We start from the raw sequence: 21275 nt of genomic DNA on the forward strand, positions 1-21275 counted from the left end.
AGAGAGCACAAGCAGCGGGAAGGGGAAGACGGAGAGAGAAGCAGGCTCCTGGCTGAGCAGGGAGCCCCATGTGGGGTTCGATGCCAGGACTCCGGGATCATGACCTGAGCTGAAGACAGGCGTTTAACCGACTGAGCCACCCAGGCGCCCCTGCTTAGTGAACTTTCTTACCTATTTTCACAAAGGCTATATTTGTCATGTCTGGATACTGAAGTGTTTGTTCTGGTAGCTTATTGGTCAGTTAGTGGTTTGACAAAACTTTCCTTAAATACATACAGGCAAAAAAAAAAAAAAACAGTTCAAAAACAAAAACCCAAACCAAACCAAAACAACTCTCTCTCTCTTTGCAGATTGGCTCAGTGTTGGGGTACTTCTCAGTGCTTTGCCAGGCCATTTAAAACTCTTTTGTAACTCTCACTTCCTGATTGGGTGGAGGCTAAAGGTCAGCTAAAGTTGAAAGTTTATGGTCTTTTGTCTTTTCTGAGCATGTGTACAGCCTTGGGCATAGATGTGGCCTTCCAAATTCCTTGGTATGTGCTGGAGCTTTTTGGAGCTCTTTGGAGCTCTTATTTTCTCGTGTTATCTCTATCTGGCTTCTTTCTTCCCATCCTTTTATGTCTGTCAAGTGCCTGGCCCACTTGTTACCCCTTGCCCTGGTGGCTGTGGATAGTATATTTGCCTTTAAATGCTTTGGACAAATCCTGTTTGTTTTAGGAACTTGCTCCTCCTCAGAAAGTTCTGAGGTGGGTGAAAGAAAGACAGCCCCCATCCCAGTCTGTTAGATAATGTCCAAACAGGTCAAAACACACAACCACAATTTTTTAAGAATAGGATCCACATCACTACCTTTGGCATCTGCAAGTTCACTAGGAATGTGGGCCACCATCTTCATGGCTGCCATCTAGCTGGGAGTGGGACATGGTAGGTGCATAAAGTTAAAACACCACAGTGCTCTCATACTGATGTTCAGCAGCTTTTTCTATTAACTGTTCCCTGTTAGTTGTAGGTTTTTGATTAGATTCTAGATTTCCAAAAATGTTGATTTAGAAATTTTTTACTAGTGTAATTGTTGCTTTAGTGGAGGGACAGAATTTTGGAGTTACTTGCTCCACCATTGTATATGATGTCATTCCTGGTGTGTTTGTTGTAATCACTATGCCAGTGCCACATATTCTTAATAACTGTAGCTTTTTATGAAATCTGCTAGGGCATGAACACCCACATTGCTCTTCTTTGTACTATCTTGGCAGTTCTTGAGCTTGTACTGTTCCATATTATATATCCCTTTTTATGTTTCCAAATTCTTTGATTAGTGTTTTATTCTATTTTCATAAACATTTTTAAGGCCTAACATGAGCCAGGGATTGTTTTAGGTCAGGGCTTTTCAGTCTTGGCATTATAGACATTTGGTCCAGATAATTCTTTGCTGTGGGAGGCTGTCTGTGTATGCATTGTATCCCTGGCCTCTGCCCAGTAGATAATAGTAACAACCCCCACCACCACCAGTTTTGAGAACTGAAAATGTTTAAAGACACTGTCAGATGGTCCCTGTGGGTGGTGAGGGTGTGGGAGTGGCACAGTCCTCCTGTTTGATAACCACAGTTCTAGGTGATTGGGATTCATAGATAATTAATATTGAGCTAAGTGGAGGAATAAATGACTGAAATACACCGTGATGTGGTTAAGTACAGTTACAAAGATATGAACCAAGAAATGTGGAAGAACAGCAAAAAATTCCCTTGGAGAGTTAATGGCAGTATTTTCCAAAGAGAGGGATGGCAGTTTTGAGTTGGGACTTAAGGCAAGGTGGTAGGGTTGACAAGGAGGGGAGATGTTCTAGGTGATGCAAAGATCATGTCTAGGGGCTTGATAGAGGGGCCCTTGTGTGCCTTGAGAACAGTGAGACATTGTGATTGGAGAGGATATGGGAGGTAGAGGTGAAAAAAGGAAGGTTATTTGGGTTAGATCTGAAAAGGCTTTTTTAAAGATTTGAAAAGGCTTTCTATGCTAGTTCATTTTATGCCTTCTTATATCATAGAAAATCGAATAATATGTCTTTAGAGTAATGTAAACTTTTTTAAATTAACAATGATAAAGTGAAATGATTAAAATTACATGGTAAATACTACACTCAAGAAAATAGTTCTAGTCTATAAGTATGAAAATAGGAAGGGGTGGAGATTTATATAAAACTAAAAGTAGATGTCCGATACTATTCTTCAATCATACCATCCTTCGTGTGGACTGTTTTCATCCTGTATTTGGCAAATTCTTAAATGTTATCATCCTCGATGATGATTCTTGGTATTTAAATAGAGGAGTGAAGTGGGCAAATGTACAAAGTTGTATGTTTTTTCTAGCAGATTATCAGAGTGATATATTTTAAACTGTTCTCTGTTTTCTCAGATTAGACATGGAGTCAGATTAACTGGAACTGGTCTTCTATAATAGTTCCATGTCCTTAGAAAAGGAAGATACTTGAAAAGTTAAAATACTACAAAATTTTTTGTAACTTTTATGTTAATATTATTTCAAATTTAAGAAGCGTTATGAGTACAAAGAACTCCTGTTTACCCTTTTTCTAGAGTCACTATTGTTAGCATTTTGTTTCAACTACATTATCATTTGTATATTCTCTGGTTATATTCTTTAACTTGGAAGTTCTACCTTTTACTGTCTTCTTGACCTTGACAGGTTTTTTAAGTTTTTATTTAAATTCCCGTTAGTTAACATACAGTGTAATATTAGTTTCAGGTGTATAATATATAGTGAATCAACACTTCTGTACAACACCCAATGCTCATCACAAGTACACTTCTTAATCCCTATTAACTATTTTATTTTTTAAAGATTTATTTATTTTAGAGAGAGTGCGCACGAGTGGGAGGGGGAGAGGGAACCTCAAGCAGACTGTGCTGAGCACAGAGCCTGACATAGGGCTCATATCATGACCTTGAGATCACGACTCACGCTGAAACCAAGAGTTGAAAAAAAAAGAAAACAACAAAAATGAAACCAAGAATTTGATGCTCAACCAACTGTACCACCCAGGCGCCCCTCCCTATCAGCTCCTTAACCCATAGCCCCACACACCTCTCCTCTGGTAATCATCAGTTTGTTCTCTATAGTTAAGATTTTGTTTCTTGGTTTGCCTCTCTCTCTTCTTCCCCCCCATGCTTGTTTGTTTTGTTTCTTAAATTCCACATATGAGTGAAATTGTACTGTATTTCTCTTCTAACTTTGATATTTTGTGTTTTTTTTTTTTTTTGAGGGAGAGAGGGACAGAGAGAATCTCAAGCAGGCTCCATGCCCAGCAAGGAGCCCAGTGTGGGGCTCGATCTCACAACCCTGAGATCATACCTGAGCCAAAATCAAGAGTCAGACACTTAACTGACTGAATCACCCAGGCACCCTTGACCTTGACGTTTTTGAAGAGTACAGTCTAGTTCTTTTTTTAGAATACCCCTCAATTTGGGTTTGTATGATGCTTCTTTATGAATAGATAAGTTATGGATTTGGGCAGAAAAACAGGAGTGATGGTGTGTTCTTTTTAAGTGCCTCTTACCTGGAGACACATGATGTCAGTTGGTCCCATTACTGGTGATAATAATTTTGATCACTTGGTTAAAGTGGTATCCACCAGATTTTTTTTCAAAAAAATTTATTTATTTGACAGAGAGAGAGACAGCGAGAGAGGGACCACAAGCAAGGGGAGTGTGAAAGGGAGAAGCAGGCTTACTGCTGACCCGGGAGCCTGATGCAGGGCCTGTCTTGACCTGAGCCGAAGGCAGACGCTTAACGACTGAGCCACCCAGGCGCCCCCCACCAGATTTTTCTATGTGAAGTTAATTTTTTTCCATTTTTAACAAATGATTCTTGGGGAGATACCTTGTAAATATCTTGTTCTTCAGTAAACCTTCACTTACTAATTTTAGCATCCATTTATTACTATGATTTTTTTAAAAAATTGGTGATTGATTTTTCTTCATCATTTATTAGTTTGCATTTACAAAGCTGTGTTTGAGGAATATTTTTTAAAGTTATAATATCATGGAGAAATAATGATATAAGACAGTAATAGGTCTCAAATTTGAAAATAAACGGCTATAATGAAACAAATGAGTGAGAAGTAATAAAATAGAGAATAAAAAAACCACCATATGGACAGGGCTATGGAAATTGTGTTAAAGCCTATCAGTCCCAGATTTGTTGTTTGTTGTAATCCATTGAGGAACAGTTTGCAGAAAAATAATCCATGTGTGACAGTTTGCTGTTTTCCCCATTTTTGTCCTTTGGTTCCCTACCTCTCTCTGTCTTTGGGGTAAAAATTATGGATTGTGATGGAAGTTTGTAGGGGAAAGAAAAAGAGCCCAAAACTCTGAGCCTTTAATGCATTTTTATATTTACCATATAACCTTTAAAAATATAGACACATTGAATAGGGAAGAACTCTGAATCGTATTACTTTAAACCAGTATTTCTGAATAGAATCACTGTTGACATCTTGGACTAGATAATTATTTGTTGTGAGGGGATTCTTGTGTGTATCATAAAATGTTTAGCAGTATCCTTTGTCCTTTATCCACTAGAAGCCAGCGATAATCCCATCCGCAGTTGTGACAACCAAAATTGTTTCCAGACATTGTCATATGTACCTGGGGGCAAAATTGCCCCCATTGGGAACTGCTGCCTTACAGCTAGTGGTTTGTCTCATCTCTCCCACAAAGGTTCTTTTAATTCCTTGTACATGTGCATATATAATGTTCACATAGTTATAAATAGTTGTGATTAAATTTGGGAATCAATTTTTTACTTAAAATGCTTTTTTGTAGTTATTTTTTTATTTTAGTATACGGAATCAAATTTACCATTTAATCATTTTTAGATCTACAATTCATAAAATTTACCATTTAACCATTTTTAAATGTACAGTTTTATGGCATTAAGTATATTGTGTTGTGTAACTTTTACCACAATCAATTTGCAGAACTTTTAAAAAATTTTTTTTATTTTTATGTATTTTTTAAATTTTATTTTATGTTAATCACCATACATTACATCATTAGTTTTTGATGTAGTGTTCCACGATTCATTGTTTGTATATAACACCCAGTGCTCCATTCAGTACGTGCCTTCTTTAATACCCATCACCAGGTTAACCCCTCCCCCCACCCCCAATTTGCAGACCTTTTTGATCATCCGAAAGAAAAACTGTTTACCCATTAAACAGCAATTCCCCATTCCTTCCTCCCCCAGTTCCCTGGTAATTTCTATTTTGCTTTCTGTTCTTTCATAGTTAATTTTTAAAAAATTTAAAAAAATTTATTTATTTGTTTATGTATTTGAGAGAGAGAGTGTGCGCATGCGTGAGGGAGGGGGTGGCAGAGGGGGCGCAAGAGGGACAAGTAGACTGAGTGCTGACACCAATGTGGGCCTTGATCTCATGATGCTGAGATCATGACCTGAGCCAAAATCAAGAGTTGGACGCTCAACTGACTGAACCACCCAGGTTGCCCCTCTTTTGTAGTTGTTTTTAATCCATTTAGTTGCATCTCCTCTTACTGATTAAAATTCTAAAATTCTAATTTTTATAATGTGACAACTTTACACTTAAAATGCTTTTTAAAAGATCACCTTAGAAACTGGAGGGTGTTATGCTGAGTGAAATAAGTCAATCAGAGAAAGACATGTATCATATGACCTCACTGATATGAGGAATTATTAATCTCAGGAAACAAACTGAGGGTTGCTGGAGTGGTGGGAGGGTGGGAGGGATGGGGTGGCTGGGTGATAGACATTGGGGAGGGTATGTGCTATGGCGAGTGCTGTGAATTGTGCAAGACTGTTGAATCACAGATCTGTACCTCTGAAACAAATAATGCAGTATATGTTAAGAAAAAAAGAAGAAGATAGCGGGAAGGGAAGAATGAAGGGGGGAATCGGAGGGGGAGACCAACCATGAGAGATGATGGACTCTGAAAAACAAACATGGTTCTAGAGGGGAGGGGGGTGGGGGATGGGTTAGCCTGGTGATGGGTATTAAAGAGGGCACGTTCTGCATGGAGCACTGGGTGTTATGCGCAAACCATGAATCATGGAACACTACATCCAAAACTAATGATGTAATGTATGGTGATTAACATAACAATAAAAAATTAAAAAAAAGATCACCTTAGATTATATTCCTAAGAGAGGGATTAGTGAATATAATGTTATGAATGTTTATGATTCTTTGATCATTTACCAGTTGCTTTCTAAAGGGTTTGCAATTATTTGCACTGTTAACAGAATGTGATTACCCATTTCACTGTACCTTGGACAGTGGACATTATTGCTATTTCAGTTATAGGGTATAAAGTAGTACCTTGCTATAAAGAGGTTAAAGGTAGTTTAACACGTTTTACTGATTGCATCTTTTTTTTTAAGATTTTATTTATTTATTTGACAGAGAGAGACACAGTGAGAGAGGGAACACAAGCAGGGTTAGTGCAAGAGGGAGAAGCAGGCTTCCTGCTGAGCAGGTAGCCCAGTGCAGGGCTCTATCCCGGGACCCTGGGATCATGACCTGAGCTGAAGGCAGATGTTTAACCGACTGAGGCACCCAGGCTTCCCCGATGACAAGATTTTTAAAAATATGCTTAATAGAATATGGATTTTTTTTTTTTTTGAGAGAGAGCATGAGTGGGGAGGAGCAGAAGGGAGAGGGAGAGAATCTTAAGCAGGCTCCATGCCTGGGGCGGAGCCTGACGTGGGGCTCAATCTTACAACCTGAGATCAAGAGCTGAGCTGAAATCAAGAGTCGGACACTTAACCGACTGAGCCACCCAGGCACCCCCAGATGCTAGTCTTTTATTATATTTGCTGGAAGTGTTTTTCCTGGTTTTCCTTTCTTTAAATTGTTACAGTCACACCTGGGTGGTTCAGTTGGTTGGGCTTCTGCCTTTGGCTCAGGTCATGGTTCCGGCCTGTGTCAGGTTCCCTGCTCAGCAGGGAGCCTGCTTCTCCCTCTCCTCCCCACTGGTGCTTTCTCTGCTATCTCTGTCTCTCTCAAATAAATAAATAAGATCTTTAAAAATATAAATTGTTATGGTCTTGAAACTTAAATATAACTTTCTTGGCTTAGGTTTTCCAACATAAAAGAAAGATTGTAGTGGGAAGAGATAATAGCATTCAGTGAAAACCAGAAGTAGTATTTATGTCACTGTAAATGTTCTTTTTAAATAGTCATAGTTGTAATCTAAGAATATACTGTTTATACTGTTTAGCTTAATCTTTAATATTTGAGATTTTTCTCATTTGCTTTATTTCTGCTGTTATATTTAATTTGCTATTTCTTTCTCTAAAACATAGCTCTGAAAAAATCTTTAAAGATTTTATTTTATAGAGAGAGTGTGAGTAGGGTAAGAGCAGAGGGAGACAGAGAGAGAATGTCAAGCAAACTCCTTTCTGACTGCAGAATTCAACGTGGGGTTTATCCCACTATCCTGAGATCATGACCTGAGTTGAAACCAAGAGTCGGATGCTTAACCGACTGAGCCACCCAGGGGCCCCTGAAAATTTTTATGTAAGAATGATTTCAGAAGAGAGGTTGTCATGGTTTTGAGTGCTATTATGATAATGGTATGTATAGTGTTTTGCCTTCTAAGAAATGGCTAGGACTATATAGGTAAGCAAGAGATAGGAGTTAAAATAAATGTATCTCAGTTTTTCAGGAAAATTGCTGAAGGACAATTTTTTCTATTTGTGGATACTATTCATATTTAATGATATCCTTCTAAGGAAGCATGGATATGGTTCTTATTTCCTTAGTTGTCAGTAGTGTGGCCAAGGCGTGATCAATTTTAAAAGTGAGGAGTTCAAAACATTTCCTTTTATTCATAAGTTTGTTTTATTAAAGTTATTGTTAAAATTAACATTTATTTGTGTAATGATAGATAATAAATCTTTGTTATTTGTGTGTGGTTTTCTAAAAATTAGGAAACGTGACAGAGGGAGGAAGTCTGTTCTTTCTTTTATGCTAGATATTTGTGAGGATTGTTCAGTTTCCTGGTTTTGACAGGATGCTAAGTTAACAAAGATAAACAGCAGGATGATTGGCACAGTAGATTTATTATATGACATACCTCCCATTTAGTGATGATAGCTAGCTTGATTTCTGTTTATACTTAAATAGTTTGTAAGGGAATGAAATGACTTTGAACCTTTGGGTAGTGTAAAATAAATCAAGGTATTTTCAGGTCATGGAACATAGTGTTACTAATAGAATGAAATATTGAGAAAGCACTGGACTAAGACCATGCTTTCTGTAACTTTTAGTTCTGGGTCTTCTGATAACTGTATGACCCTGGGTCTTAATTTTTTCCTTTTTATCTAGTCCAGTCCCTCATTTTAAAACGCTTTTAGCCCTAAAATTCTATCCCTATGTTGGGTTATATAACAATCCTACGAGATAACCTAGATTAAGAGAGGAAGGCAGTAGCATTTCAGAAATATGGTTTGGGGTTAAGTCTCAAGTGAGCTAGAGTTTTCCTTAAGTCTGAGGAGGGTATGAATTAAAATGGAGGGATGTTGTGATCTTTACATTGCAGAGGGGAAGGGATTTGCTGATTGGTAATTATTTCCAGGAGTGGACATGGAGCTGATTTACTCTTTTTTTTTCTTTCTTTTTTTAAGTCATCTCTTTGCCCAGCATGGGGCTCAAACTCATGACCTCAAGATCAAGAGTTGCATGCTCTACTGACTGAGCCAGCTAGGCACCTCTCAGCTGATTTAGTTTTTTTTTTTTTTAAGTAGGCTCCACGGCGTGGAGCCAAATGCAGGGCTTGAACTCATGACCCTGAGATCAAGACCTGAGCTGAGAGCTGAGATCAAGAGTCGGATGCTCAACTGACTGAGCCACCCAGGTGTCCTGCTGAATGACTCTTAAAATCAAAGATGAGGATGGATTGGTGATCCCTTTAGGCAAATTTAATAACTGGAAGGTATTTTAATAGTCATCTAGTAAAATTCTAGTTCTAGGACTATACCGAAGATTATTTCACTTCCAGTTCAGGGTTCTTGGTGTAATACTATGTTTTTAATAGTCCATTAGGATGTTTCTATGTATTTTCTAACAATAAAGTAAGAATATTTTTATATGCTGTCTGTCAGATCTCTGTTCAAGAAAGTAAAGGACACTTGTTATGTTTTAAAGTGATTTTTACATTTTTTAATCACTGCCACAGTCTCAAGGAAGTAAATTAGCCACAATTCTATTGTTGTGATACTGAATTATTTGGAATATTCTTGATTTCCTGTATACTAGTTCACATGCTTCAGGTTGGTTCCTTAGTATTTAAATTAAGATGAGGTAATTATTAACTGAAATCACTACAATTTAGCTCAGAGGGGCTAAGGGAGCTTTCCAAGAATGTGCAGTTGGTTAAATAGTTTTGATCAGACAAGTTTTTTTTTTTTTTAAGATTTTATTTATTTGACAGAGAGCGAGAGGTTTGACAGAGAGAGAGCACAAGCAGGGGAAACAGCAAGCTGAGGGAGAGGGAGAAGCAGGCTCCCTGCTTAGTAGAGAGCCCGACTTGGGGCTCAATCCCAGGACCCTGGGATCATGACCTGAGCTGGAGCAGATGAGATGCTTAAATGACTGAGCCACCCAGGCAGCCCGAAAAGTTTCTTTCTTTTTTGATTTTTTAAAAGATTTTATTTATTTGTCAGAGAGAGAGCACAAGCAGGGGGAGAGGCAGGCAGAGGGAGAAGCAAGCTCCCCACTGAACAAGGAGCCTGATGCAGGACTCGATCCCAGGACTCTGGGATCATGACCTGAGCCAAAGGCACATGCTTAACTGACTGAGCCACCCAGGCGTCCTGAAAAGTTTCTTTTTCTAACCGCAAAGTTGTTTGTTGCAATGTGTAGTTTCTCCTTTGGATTTGCATAGTCCATAGTTTTGACCCTTTTTAAATTTCAATAACCAGTTTAACAATAAGACCTTTAGAGGTCAGAGAAGATTCCATTTGCTAGGAATAGTCCTGATGCCTTCTGGAGCATGAGGAAAAAGTGAGAAGAGTAAACCATTTCTGGTCTTTCATAAAATTTCAATAATTTTTACTTACCTGTCTTTTGTGAAACATTCCTTATTTGACTTTTCCATCATGTGTCTTCTATGTGTCGGAACTTGTCTCTCCATTTCTTTATTACCTGTGTGATTTTATTACAGTGAAAAATGTGGAATAAGTTAGAAGTTGGCCATAAAACAGTTTACTTCTGTTACCTTCTTTGATCAGAGTGGGCAGAAGTCCAGAAGCTTGGATCAGATTTATGGAATTCAAGTCATGTCTTGGTAACTCTTAATACTTTCCTAAATGCAGGGAATATGGGAATATGGAGGTACCCTTCAGATTTAGAAATGTCCATAAAATCCAGGATCAGTACCTTTTTACAAGATTATGGTTTAAGGTTGAGCCAGGATTAGTTATATCTTTAATATTATAAAAAATTGAGAGAAGATGGTGGAGGACTAGGAGGACCCTAGGCTTGTCTCATCCCATGTACACAACTAGATAACTGTTAAATCATTCTAAATAACCCAGAAATCAACCTGAAGACTGACATAACAAACTCCATAACTAAAGGGAGAGAAGAAGTCATACTGAAGAAGGTAGGAAGTATGGAGACATGGTTTGGGGGAGAAATGGATTGTGGGTTCTGCAAAGGGGAGGGAGCTGTGGTCACAGAGAAAGGCAAGACAGGAGGGCACAGGGGCACTGACAAGGAGAGTGTGCACATGCGCTTGTACACACACACACACTGGAATATTAGCCATAAAAAATAAAATTTTGCCTTTTGCATCAATGGGGATGGAGCAAGACAGTATTTCTGTAAGCAAAAATGTCAGAGAAAGACAAATACCATATAATTTCACTCATATGCAGAATTTAAGAAACAAATGATCATAGAATTAAAAAAAAAACACCAAGAAACAGACTCTTACCTACAAAGAACAAACTGATGCTTACTAGAGAGGAGGTGGGTAGGGAATGGGTGAAGTAGGTGATGTGCATTAAAGAGTGCACTTATTGCGATGAGCACCAGGTGTTGTATCACTAAATTTTACACCTGAAACTAATATTACACTATATGTTAAGTAGAATTTATATAAAAACATAAATTTAGTCTTCCATACAATAATATGATGTCTGGAATTTGTTTTAAAATAAATCAGTGAGGACATTGTATTTTTTCCTTCATACTTTATATTGCTCTTTCTATCCTGGATTTATTAAGGAGGATGTGGAGAAGAGTCCTTAGCAACAATAGGCTAAAAGTTCCATACCTAGAGTATTATAGAGAAGAGATGTGAGTAAATGAGCTGTAATTCTTTTCTTTTCTTTATTTTTTTTTAAAGGTTATTATTTATTTATTTCACAGAGAGATAGCCAGAGCAGGAACACAAGCAGGGGGAGTAGGAGAGGGAGAAGCAGGCTTCCTGCTGAGCAGGGAGCCCAGTGTGGGGCTTGATCCCAGGACGCTGGGATCATGACCTGAGCTGAAGGCAGACGCCCAATGACTGAGCCACCCAGGCGCCCCGAGCTGTAATTATTTTCATTTTAAAAGAGAAGTTAATACTTTTTTTTCTTCTAAATATCAGGCTTTCTTTAAGATACAAATGGAACCAAACTATAGTATAGTGTGCCCATTATTTGGCCAGTATTAGAGGAATGTTTCAAAGAATGTCTCAAATTATTTAGTGATTTCCATTTAACTTCATTAAGAGCTCTATTTGCATTTGATGTTTTCTAGTCTTGGGAAAAGGAAATAGTGGAAAATGGGTTCATCCCCAATCCTTTGGAATAAAATTCAGGTAGTTTGAGCTTAACTTGCTTTTATTTTGTTTTGAAGGTTTTTTTTTTTTTTAATTTTAAGTATAATCTACCCTCCAACATTGGGTTTCAAACAACCCCAAGATCAGGAGTTGCATGCTCTCCCGACTGAGTCAGCCAGATGGCCCAAGCCCAGTTTGCTTTTAGTCTCAACTTACTTTCATTTGGAATTATATGATACAGTGATAGGTTTGGGTTCAAATTCGGTTCTCTTGCTTTGTAAGTAACCTTTGGAAAGTTCCCCAATATCCGAGTTTTTCATCTATGCAATAGAGAGAGTACTTAAATGAAAATTTTTATGGTATGTCTACTCGACAGCATAGTCTGGAGACAAAATTTCATGAAAGAGCTATGATTAGCTCTGATGTACATAACAAAAAATATAGAAGTTACCATATAAGTTGTTTCTGATTTTTCATACTCCCCGCCCCTCAGTTGTATCTATCTCCTGGAATATTCTAAAGATAAACTAAAAACTGTAGTTTCAAAGATTATCTAATTAATCTGTTTATATATCTTTTGCCTCTAGCATGATGATTTTATTGCTTGTGTGAAAAAGTTAATATATTTCAAGCCTTAATTAGCATTTGTCAAAACTCTTTTAATTAGTGCTTGCACTGAGCAAAATTTTATCTGATTCATTTTTTTTGTTGATTAGGAAATAAACTTTATTTTTATCTGGAGAGATTTGCTTTTTCGAACTTCTTCAGAATTGAATAGTGATCCACAAATTAAGTGATAACCCTAATGGTGTATAGATGGGCTTAGTTAAATCATTGAACATTTAGCTATATAGGAATATATGACTTTGTCTTATTTCAGAAAACCTAGATTTTGTTTTTCTCCCATTTTCTCTTCACCAAAAGAGAAAAGAGTCTTATTTAAACTGAGTTCTAGTACTCTTTGCACTACAATATATAGGGATATAGATTCATTCTGAATCAAGTTCTAGAGGAAGATAGGTTTTTAAAAAATTTATTATTAATTTTTACAGTGGGCAAAGTAAAATTGCATTTCTACTTCCCTTGAGGGTAGTCTTTTTTTTTTTTTTTACCTACGACTTTTTAAAAAAAATTTAAATTCCAGTTAGTCAACATGCAGTGTACTATTGGTTTCTGGTATAGAATTCAGTGATTCATCACTTACATACATCACCCAGTGCTCATCACAAGTGCCCTTGGAGGGCAGTATTTTTACTTACTTAAATCTAAATTCATTCCTTTTGAGCTAAAATGTACTTCATCTTGATAAAAACCTTCCAAAGCTTTCTTTTCTAAAAAGAATTTTGTGTACTTTTCTTACAAAATAAAAGCAGTAATACTTGTACTTACTTTTTTTTTTAAGCAGTAATACTTGTACTTACTTTTTACGTTAAAGTGAATAGAGTATATTGAATTTAGATAGATGTGCCTCAAATGGAACAAAGTAAATCTAAGCTTTTCACATAGTTATCACATATTACTCACCCTCAAGTGATCTTTATTTTCTCTTTATTCTATATAAAATAATTACATCTTTTCCTCTTTATTTTAAGTAAGCACTGTGCCCAACGTGGGGCTTGAACTCACTATCAAGAGTCACATGTTCAACCAACTGAGAGCCATGATAAGTCTAGTTAACGTCACCATATAAAGTTACTATAATATTACTGTATTCCCTATGTCGTACATTACATCTTCATGACTTATTATTTTATAACTGTGAGAAGAGTTTAAATGGAAGTTTTTCAGGCGGGAGATATTTGTGAAGATGACCTGAATTGCTTTTGCTTTGACATTTTATTTTTTTTTAAAGATTTTATTTATTTATTTGAGAGAGAGAGACACACGGTGAGAGAGGGAACACAAGCAGGGGGAGTGGGAGAGGGAGAAGCAGGCTCCCCACTGAGCAGAGAGCCCTATGTGGGGCTTGATCCCAGGACCCTGGGATCATGATCTGAGCTGAAGGCAGACGCTTAATGACTGAGCCACCCAGGTGCCCCTGCTTTGACATTTTAATGCTGTACAGATGCTTTAGAGGATTTTCAAAAAAGCTTGAACAATTAGGAAGTTTTATCTTTCAGTTCTATTCACTTATTTATTACTCCTAGATTACAACTTATCTTTCCACTGAGGCTTCAGCTCATTGAAAGAAACAGACTTATATGACTTTTTCAGATGTTAAGGCTAGACCTGAAAATTAGAAACTCAGGATTTTGGCCATTTCTGAATATCTTTTATTTAGTCATTGTGAAATGATAAGAAAACCATTTAATAGTTAAAGAACATACAACATTTGCATTCTGATATTGATTTAAATTCTCCAGGATTGGAGCCATCAGCTAAAAGAACTGAATGAGGAAGTTTAACCAGAGAAACAATTATTTGTAGCTTTTGGTGGTAAAACTGTCATGGAGTTAGGTTACACATGTAGGACAAGATTCTCAAATATCAGTATGATACAGAGTAGGAACTTTAGTTGTGTTGAGGTAGGATTAGGGATGGATAGGTTTGTTGTATTATTTTCCACTCTTCTATCAGAGTGCAGAATTTACTGATTTTCTCTTGTTTCTTTTTAGTTGAGTCCTCTCGTAATGCTAATCTTCATGTAACTTTAATTTTTAGGCATGGATTACATAGTTTGCTTCTGACCAACTCCTTTTGAGTGCTTCAGTTTACTTATAAGGTCTTATAAAAGACTTAAAAAGACTTATCAGTCTTAAGATGGCTTCCACAAAATTTAGAACCACTATTTTGCTTATTAACTCAAATGAATTTGATCCAAGTTTTTGTGAAAAAGGAGATTTCCCCCTTTTTGTTTTTAGGGAAATATTCAGTGATACTCAGGAGATTTTTCAGTGGCTCTTTGTATTCAGGATACTTATTTATGAGGGACTGCCTTTTTTTTTAAAAGATTTTATTTATTTATTTGACAGAGAGAGAGAGCGAGAGCAGGAACACAAGCAGGGGGAGTGGGAGAGGGAGAAGCAGACTTCCTGCCGAGCAGGGAGCCCGATGCGGGGCTCGATCCCAGGACCCTGGGATCATGACCTGAGCTGAAGGCAGATGCTTAACGACTGAGCCACCCAGGCACCCCGAGGGACTGCCTTTTAATATGTCTTATTTTAGGACTTGAGAAGGTTTAGATTTTAGTAATGCCTTGTTTTTTGTTGTAAATTTTGGATTCTGCCCTCAGAAAAATAAAATTTATCTTCTATGATGATGATTCTATGGTGCTCATGCTGGATGTGACTTGTCATCTGATATATTTAATTTTCATGGTTTTAGATGGCTGAGAGGCCTCAGTGATTTTTAAAATTTTTTTTAAAGATTATTTATATGACAGAGAGAGACACACAGCAAGAGAGGGAACACAAGCAGGGGGAGTGGGAGAGGGAGCAGCAGGCTTCCTGCTGAGCAGGGAGCCCGATGCGGGGCTCGATCCCAGGACCCTGGGACCATGAGCCAAGCTGAAGGCAGATGCTTAACTACTGAGCTACCCAGGAGCCCCTCAGTGATTTCTTTTTTAAGATATGTAAAATAGATACCTGTGTTCTTTATTTCCTGTTTCAGTATTTTTGTTCCCTTCCCTCTTTTCCTTTTTGTAAAGGAACAAATGTATATTATTTCCCCTCAAATTCTTCAAATAAAAGATGTTAATATTTCACAAGGGCCAAAAGAGGCATGTGGGCTTAAAAAGTTTTCATCTTTTAGAAGATAACCTAGAGAGATCTCTGAAGAATTAAAAGGGAAGATACCTTTTAACTTCCCTTATTTGTGGCACAAACTTTCTACCAGACAGGTCTATTGGTCCCACTATAAAAAAATGTTAAACAGTATTAAATAGAGTAATACAATAATAAGATTCAGGTTGAGTTAAAGGCCAAAAAATCTTATCAGAGAGAATAGAAATTATAAAACCACGTTGTAAAACCTTGTGCCCTGGATGCACATAAATGTGGGTACTGATTTTTTTTAATACTGAACGTGGAATTTTTTTCAGGAAACAGAGCTGCTTGTAAAGCTATGATATCCTAGGACGAGATCCTGGGTAGAAGAAACTTGTGCTTTTTCTATCTCATTCTTAATATATTAGTCAATAACGTTTACTGCTTTTTGGTCTCATAAGCCAACAAAGTAATCATCTAGGTTGACAGGTAAGTTCAAAACAAATACAGATAATATTATTTTAATTTCTGTTTCTATTTCATAGCTTTATAATCTCTGCTGAACCAAAAAAAAAAAAAATTCAAGCAGTTACAGATTACTTCCTAATTACTACTTTTAAAACTAAAGATGTTCAGATGTCCTCAGATCATGTTAAATCTTTTTTTATTTTTAAAGATTTTATTTATTTATTTGACAGAGAGAGACACAGTGAGAGAGGGAACACAAGCAGGGGGAGTGGGAGAGGGAGAAGCAGGCTTCCTGCTGAGCAGGGAGCCCGATGCGGGGCTCGATCCCAGGACCCTGGGACCATGACCTGAGCCGAATGCAGATGCTTAACAGCTGAGCCACCCAGGTGCCCTCATGTTAAATCTTTTAGTTTGAGTCCGTTTTTTCCTAATTGAAAAACATTTTTTAAATTTGATTATAGTTGACACATTCTAATTCTTGTTTGGAGGAGAAATTGTATGAAAGATCAAAATTCAGGGATGCCTGGGTTGCTCAGTCGGTTAAACGTCTGCCCTTGGCTCAGGTCATGATCCCAGGGTGCTGGGATCGAGTCCTGCATCGGGCTCCTTGCTCAGCAGGGAGCCTGCTTCTCCCTCTGCTACTCTTCCTGCTTGTGCTCTCTCTTGCTATGTCAAGTAAATAAATAAAATCTTAAAAAAAAGGAAAGATCAAAATTCCAGTGCAGTTACTGTCAAAAGATCTATTAATAATTCAGTTAATGACCAAATAATTTTTTTTTTAAAAAGTATATTTAAGTAATCTCTGCCCAGTGTGGGGCTCGAAACTCATGACGCTGACAAGAGTTGCATGCTCTTCCGACTGAGCCAGCCAGGTGTCCCCAAGTCACTTTTTTATTTTTTTATTTTTTATTTTTTATTTTTTTTTAAAGATTTTATTTATTTGACAGAGAGAGACACAGCAAGAGAGGAAACACAAGCAGGGGGAGTGGGAGAGGGAGAAGCAGGCTTCCTGCTGAGCAGGGAGCCTGATGCAGGGCTCGATCCCAGGACCCTGGAATCATGACCTGAGCTGAAGGCAGTCGCTTAATGACTGATCCACCCGGGTGCCCCTCCAAGTCACTTTTTAAAAATAACAACTTTATTGATATAAGTCACATACCATACAGTTTATCCCTTTAAAGAGTACAGTTCAGTGGTTTTAGTATATTCATAAACCTTTGTAGCCATCACTACAATATTCATCACTCCAGTAAGAAACTCCATACCAATTAGTGGTCATTCCTCATTTCCCCTCACAGCCCCTACCCCAGATCCTAACAACCATTATTTTACTTCCTACCGTTATGGACTTGTGTATTCTGAATATTTCATATAAAAGGAATCCTACAGCATGTGGTATTTTGTGACTGGCTACATTCATTTAGCATGTTTCACAGTACATCCATGTTGTAGAATGACTCAGAACTTTATTCCTTTTTATCACTGAATAATATTCCATTCATCATTCGATGGATATTTTGTTTGTACTTTTTGATTATTATTTATCATGCTACTGTGAACATTCATGTATAAATTTTTGTGTGAGCATGTATTTTTATTTCTCTTTGTTATACCTAGGAGAATTGCTGGGTCATATGGTAACACTGTTTTTGGGGCTCCTGGGTGGCTCAGTTGTTAAGCATCTGCATTCTGCTCAGGTCATGATCTCAGGGTCCTGGGAATGAGCCCCACATCGGGCTCCTTGCTCCATGGGAAGCCTGCTTCTCCCTCTCCCACTCCCCCTGCTTGTGTTCCTGCTCTCACCATCTCTCTCTCTGTCAAATAAAATCTTTAAAAAACAAAAAACACTGTGTTTAACCAACTTTTTCAAAGTGGCTGTACCATTCACATATATATCAGTTGTGTATAAAGGTTCCAGTTTTCGGGGTTCGTAGGTGGCTCAGTTGGTTGAGTGTCTGACTTGATTTTGGCTCAAGTTATGATCTTGGGGTTGTGAGATCAAGCCCTGCATGGGATTCTCCGCTGGGCGTGGAGCCTGCTTGACGTTCTCTCTCTCTCTCTGCTCCCCCCACTCCCCACTCATGCTCATTCTCTCCTCTCTCCTTAAAAAAAAAAAAGTTTCCAACTTTTCACATCCTCACCAACTCCTCCTTTTGTCCATGTTTTTGATTATACCCATTCTGGTGGGTGTGAAGTGGTATCTTGCAATTATTTTTTATCTTGGTAAAATATATATAACATTTAAGTATATATAATATTTATCATTTTAACTATTTTAAAATGTGCAATTTAGTGGTATCAAATACATTTACAATATGTAATAATCATATATACCCAAACTCTTTTATCATTCCAAACAAAAATTTTGTACCCATCTTGGTAATTTCTTAAATAAATGGTGTTGAGTCAACTGTACATCCACATGCAAGAGAATGAAGGTTGGACTCTTAACTCCTGCCATATGTAGCTCAAAATGGAGCAAATACCTAAATTTAAGAGTTGAAACTATTACAGCTCTTAGGGGAAAACATAGGGGCTAATCTTCATGATCTTGGATTTGGCAGCGATCTCTTAAATGAGATGTAAAAACTCAGGCAACAAAGAATAGGTAATTTGAACTTCATGAAAATGAAGAACTTCGTGCATCAAAGGATGCTATCAAGAGTGAAAAGACAAGCACAGAATGGGAGAAAATATTTGCAAATCATGTATCTGATAAGTGTTTAATATCCAGAATACATAAAGTACTCTTACAACTCAGCAACAAAAAGACAACTCAGTTAAAAAATAGACTAGGGACTTGAATAGATATCCCTTTACTTTAAAAAAATTGTGGTAAAATATGTAACATAAAATTTACCACCTTAACCTTTTTTTAAGTGTATATTTCAGTAGTGTTAGGTACATTTCCATTGTTGTGTAACCAATCTCCAGAGCATTTTCATCTTGAAAAACTGAAACTCTATTCCCATTAAACAACAACTCCCAATTTTCCATGGCATCCCTTTACTTGTAATCAGTGTCTTTATATTTAAAGTGTGTTTCTTGAAGACAACGTATAATTGGGTCTTGTTTTTTAATGCACTCCAACACCTGAGTATATCTACAGTGATAATATGACACACTCTCTTAGTTGACATATTTAGATCATTCACATTTAAAGTGAAATTTGATATATAGTTGGATCAAGATCAGGTTTGCACTTGTTTCCTTTTTTTTTTTTAAAGATTTTGTTTATTTAACAGAGAGACACACAGCGAGAGAAGGAACACAAGCAGGGGGAGTGGGAGAGGGAAAGCAGACTTCCCACGGAACAGGGAGCCCTATGCGGGGCTTGATCCCAAGACCCCTGGTGTCATGACCTGAGCTGAAGACAGGCACTTAACGACTGAGCCACCCAGGCGCCCTCTTGTTTCCTTTTTTATTTTCCCCTTTTTCTTTCTTTCTTTTTTTAAAGATTTTATTTATTTATTTGAGAGAGAGAGAGAGAGAGATAGCACGAGAGGGAAGAGGGTCAGAGGGAGAAGCAGACTCCCTGCTGAGCAGGGAGCCCGATGCGGGACTCGATCCGGGGACTCCAGGAACATGACCTGAGCTGAAGGCAGTCGCTTAACCAACTGAGCCACCCAGGCACCCTTCCCCTTTTTCATCTTTGGTTTTAATTGAACATTTTATATAATTTCATTTACTTTCCTCTTTTAAATTATACTTAAATTTTTTTTATTGGTTGCCCTTAGTTTGCAGTATACATTAATATCTTAAGTCCACTTTTAAGTAACACTATAGGTTTCCCCTGCTACCTTAACATAGAGCATTCTTATGAAACCTTTCATAAGCTGAAATAGCTTGTAGTGAAGAAGCAATTACCATTAGTTTACATGGAAAAAATTTTGAGCATCCCCAGACCTGAAAAATAAGCTCTTTTAGGCTTTTCTGATACCTTAGTATACATCTTGCTAATGGAATCACAAAATGAATTGAGATAAAGCACAAATGCTCACAGACATAGTTAAAAAGGTGAGAAGCTGGATGTAGTTCCCTGGGGAAGGAGCTTGGCAGTGCCACTATTGCTGCTCAGCATGTGCACTGCCTCTGTAACAGCCTGCTGCAAACCAAATGCTAAATGCTCTTCTCAATTTTGTCTTCTTTCATAAAAGTGAAAATCCTCTGAATTTCTTTTGGTTGGTGAAAACAAGTACTAATGTAGGTGTTCCATAAAAGTGAAGTGGGGCACCTGGGTGGCTCAGTTAAGCATCTGACTCTTGATTTCAGCTCAGGTCATGATTTCAGGGTGGTGAGATTGAACCCTGCGTAGGCACTGGGCGTGAAGCCTGCTTAAGATTCTCTCTCTCTCTCTCCCTCTGACCCTCCCATCACGCGAGTGTGCTCTCTCTAAGAAAGTGAGGTGGCATATCATAAATCCTAAGGGATTCAGTATAGGGTAGGCTTTGGAGATAGAGTTCCTGATTTTCAACTAAGTAGTTGCTGGTGAAAATTATTTAACTCCCTCGTCACAATCAGCAAATAAGTGCCTTTCTGAGCCTCAGTTTCTTGAGTAATAAAGTTCTCATGCAGTTTAAATCAGGCCAATGTGTATAAAATGTACATATTAAAAATTGGTAAGGTTATGTAAGGAAACCCAAGACATAAGGACCCACTAAGAAAAATTCCACCATTTACCCTAACAGCTGCTCTTCAGTAGTTGATAAACAGTGGCCTAGTAGAAACCTGCATTGGGACTATATCACATTTGGGAATAAACTCAAAGCATAACAATTTTATAGACAATTAGACTTTATTTCATATGCTTATATATTTAATATTAGCTTTTTTAAAGATTTGTTTTTTCATTTCATTTTATTTTTTTAAGATATTTATTTGACAGAAAGAGACAGCGAGAGAGGGAATACAAGCAGGGGGAGTGGGAGAGAGAGAAGCAGGCTTCCCGTGGAGCAGGGAGCCCGATGCAGGACTCGATCCCAGGACCCTGGGATCATGACCTGAGCTGAAGGCAGATGCTTAATAACTGAGCCACCCAGGCGCCCCTTGATAGCTTTTTTTAAAAAAAGATTTATTTATTTAGAGCATGAACATGAGTTGGGGAGAGGGGCGGAGGGAGAGAGTGAGAGGGAGAGAATCTCTAGCAGATTCCCTGCTGAGCGGGGAGCCCCATGCAGGGCTTGATCTCATGATCCTGAGATCATGACCTGAGCTGAAATAAAGAGTTGGACACACAACTGACTGAACTACCCAGACACCCCAATATTTGGTGGCTTTTGAAAGAATT

At 37.7% G+C, this 21275-nt stretch overlaps 1 protein-coding gene across 6 annotated transcripts in view; it reads left to right on the forward strand.

The window, feature by feature from the left end:
• ATRX (ATRX chromatin remodeler) overlaps positions 1–21275 on the forward strand; it is a 300408-nt gene that overhangs the window by 19937 nt on the left and 259196 nt on the right. The gene's annotated exons all lie outside the window — the stretch shown is intronic.

This window comes from Eumetopias jubatus, unplaced genomic scaffold (genome assembly GCF_037043125.1).
Source record: "Eumetopias jubatus isolate StellerSeaLion01/CBP00866 unplaced genomic scaffold, mEumJub1_p1.0 scaffold_11, whole genome shotgun sequence".
Taxonomy (NCBI): Eukaryota; Metazoa; Chordata; class Mammalia; order Carnivora; family Otariidae; genus Eumetopias; species Eumetopias jubatus.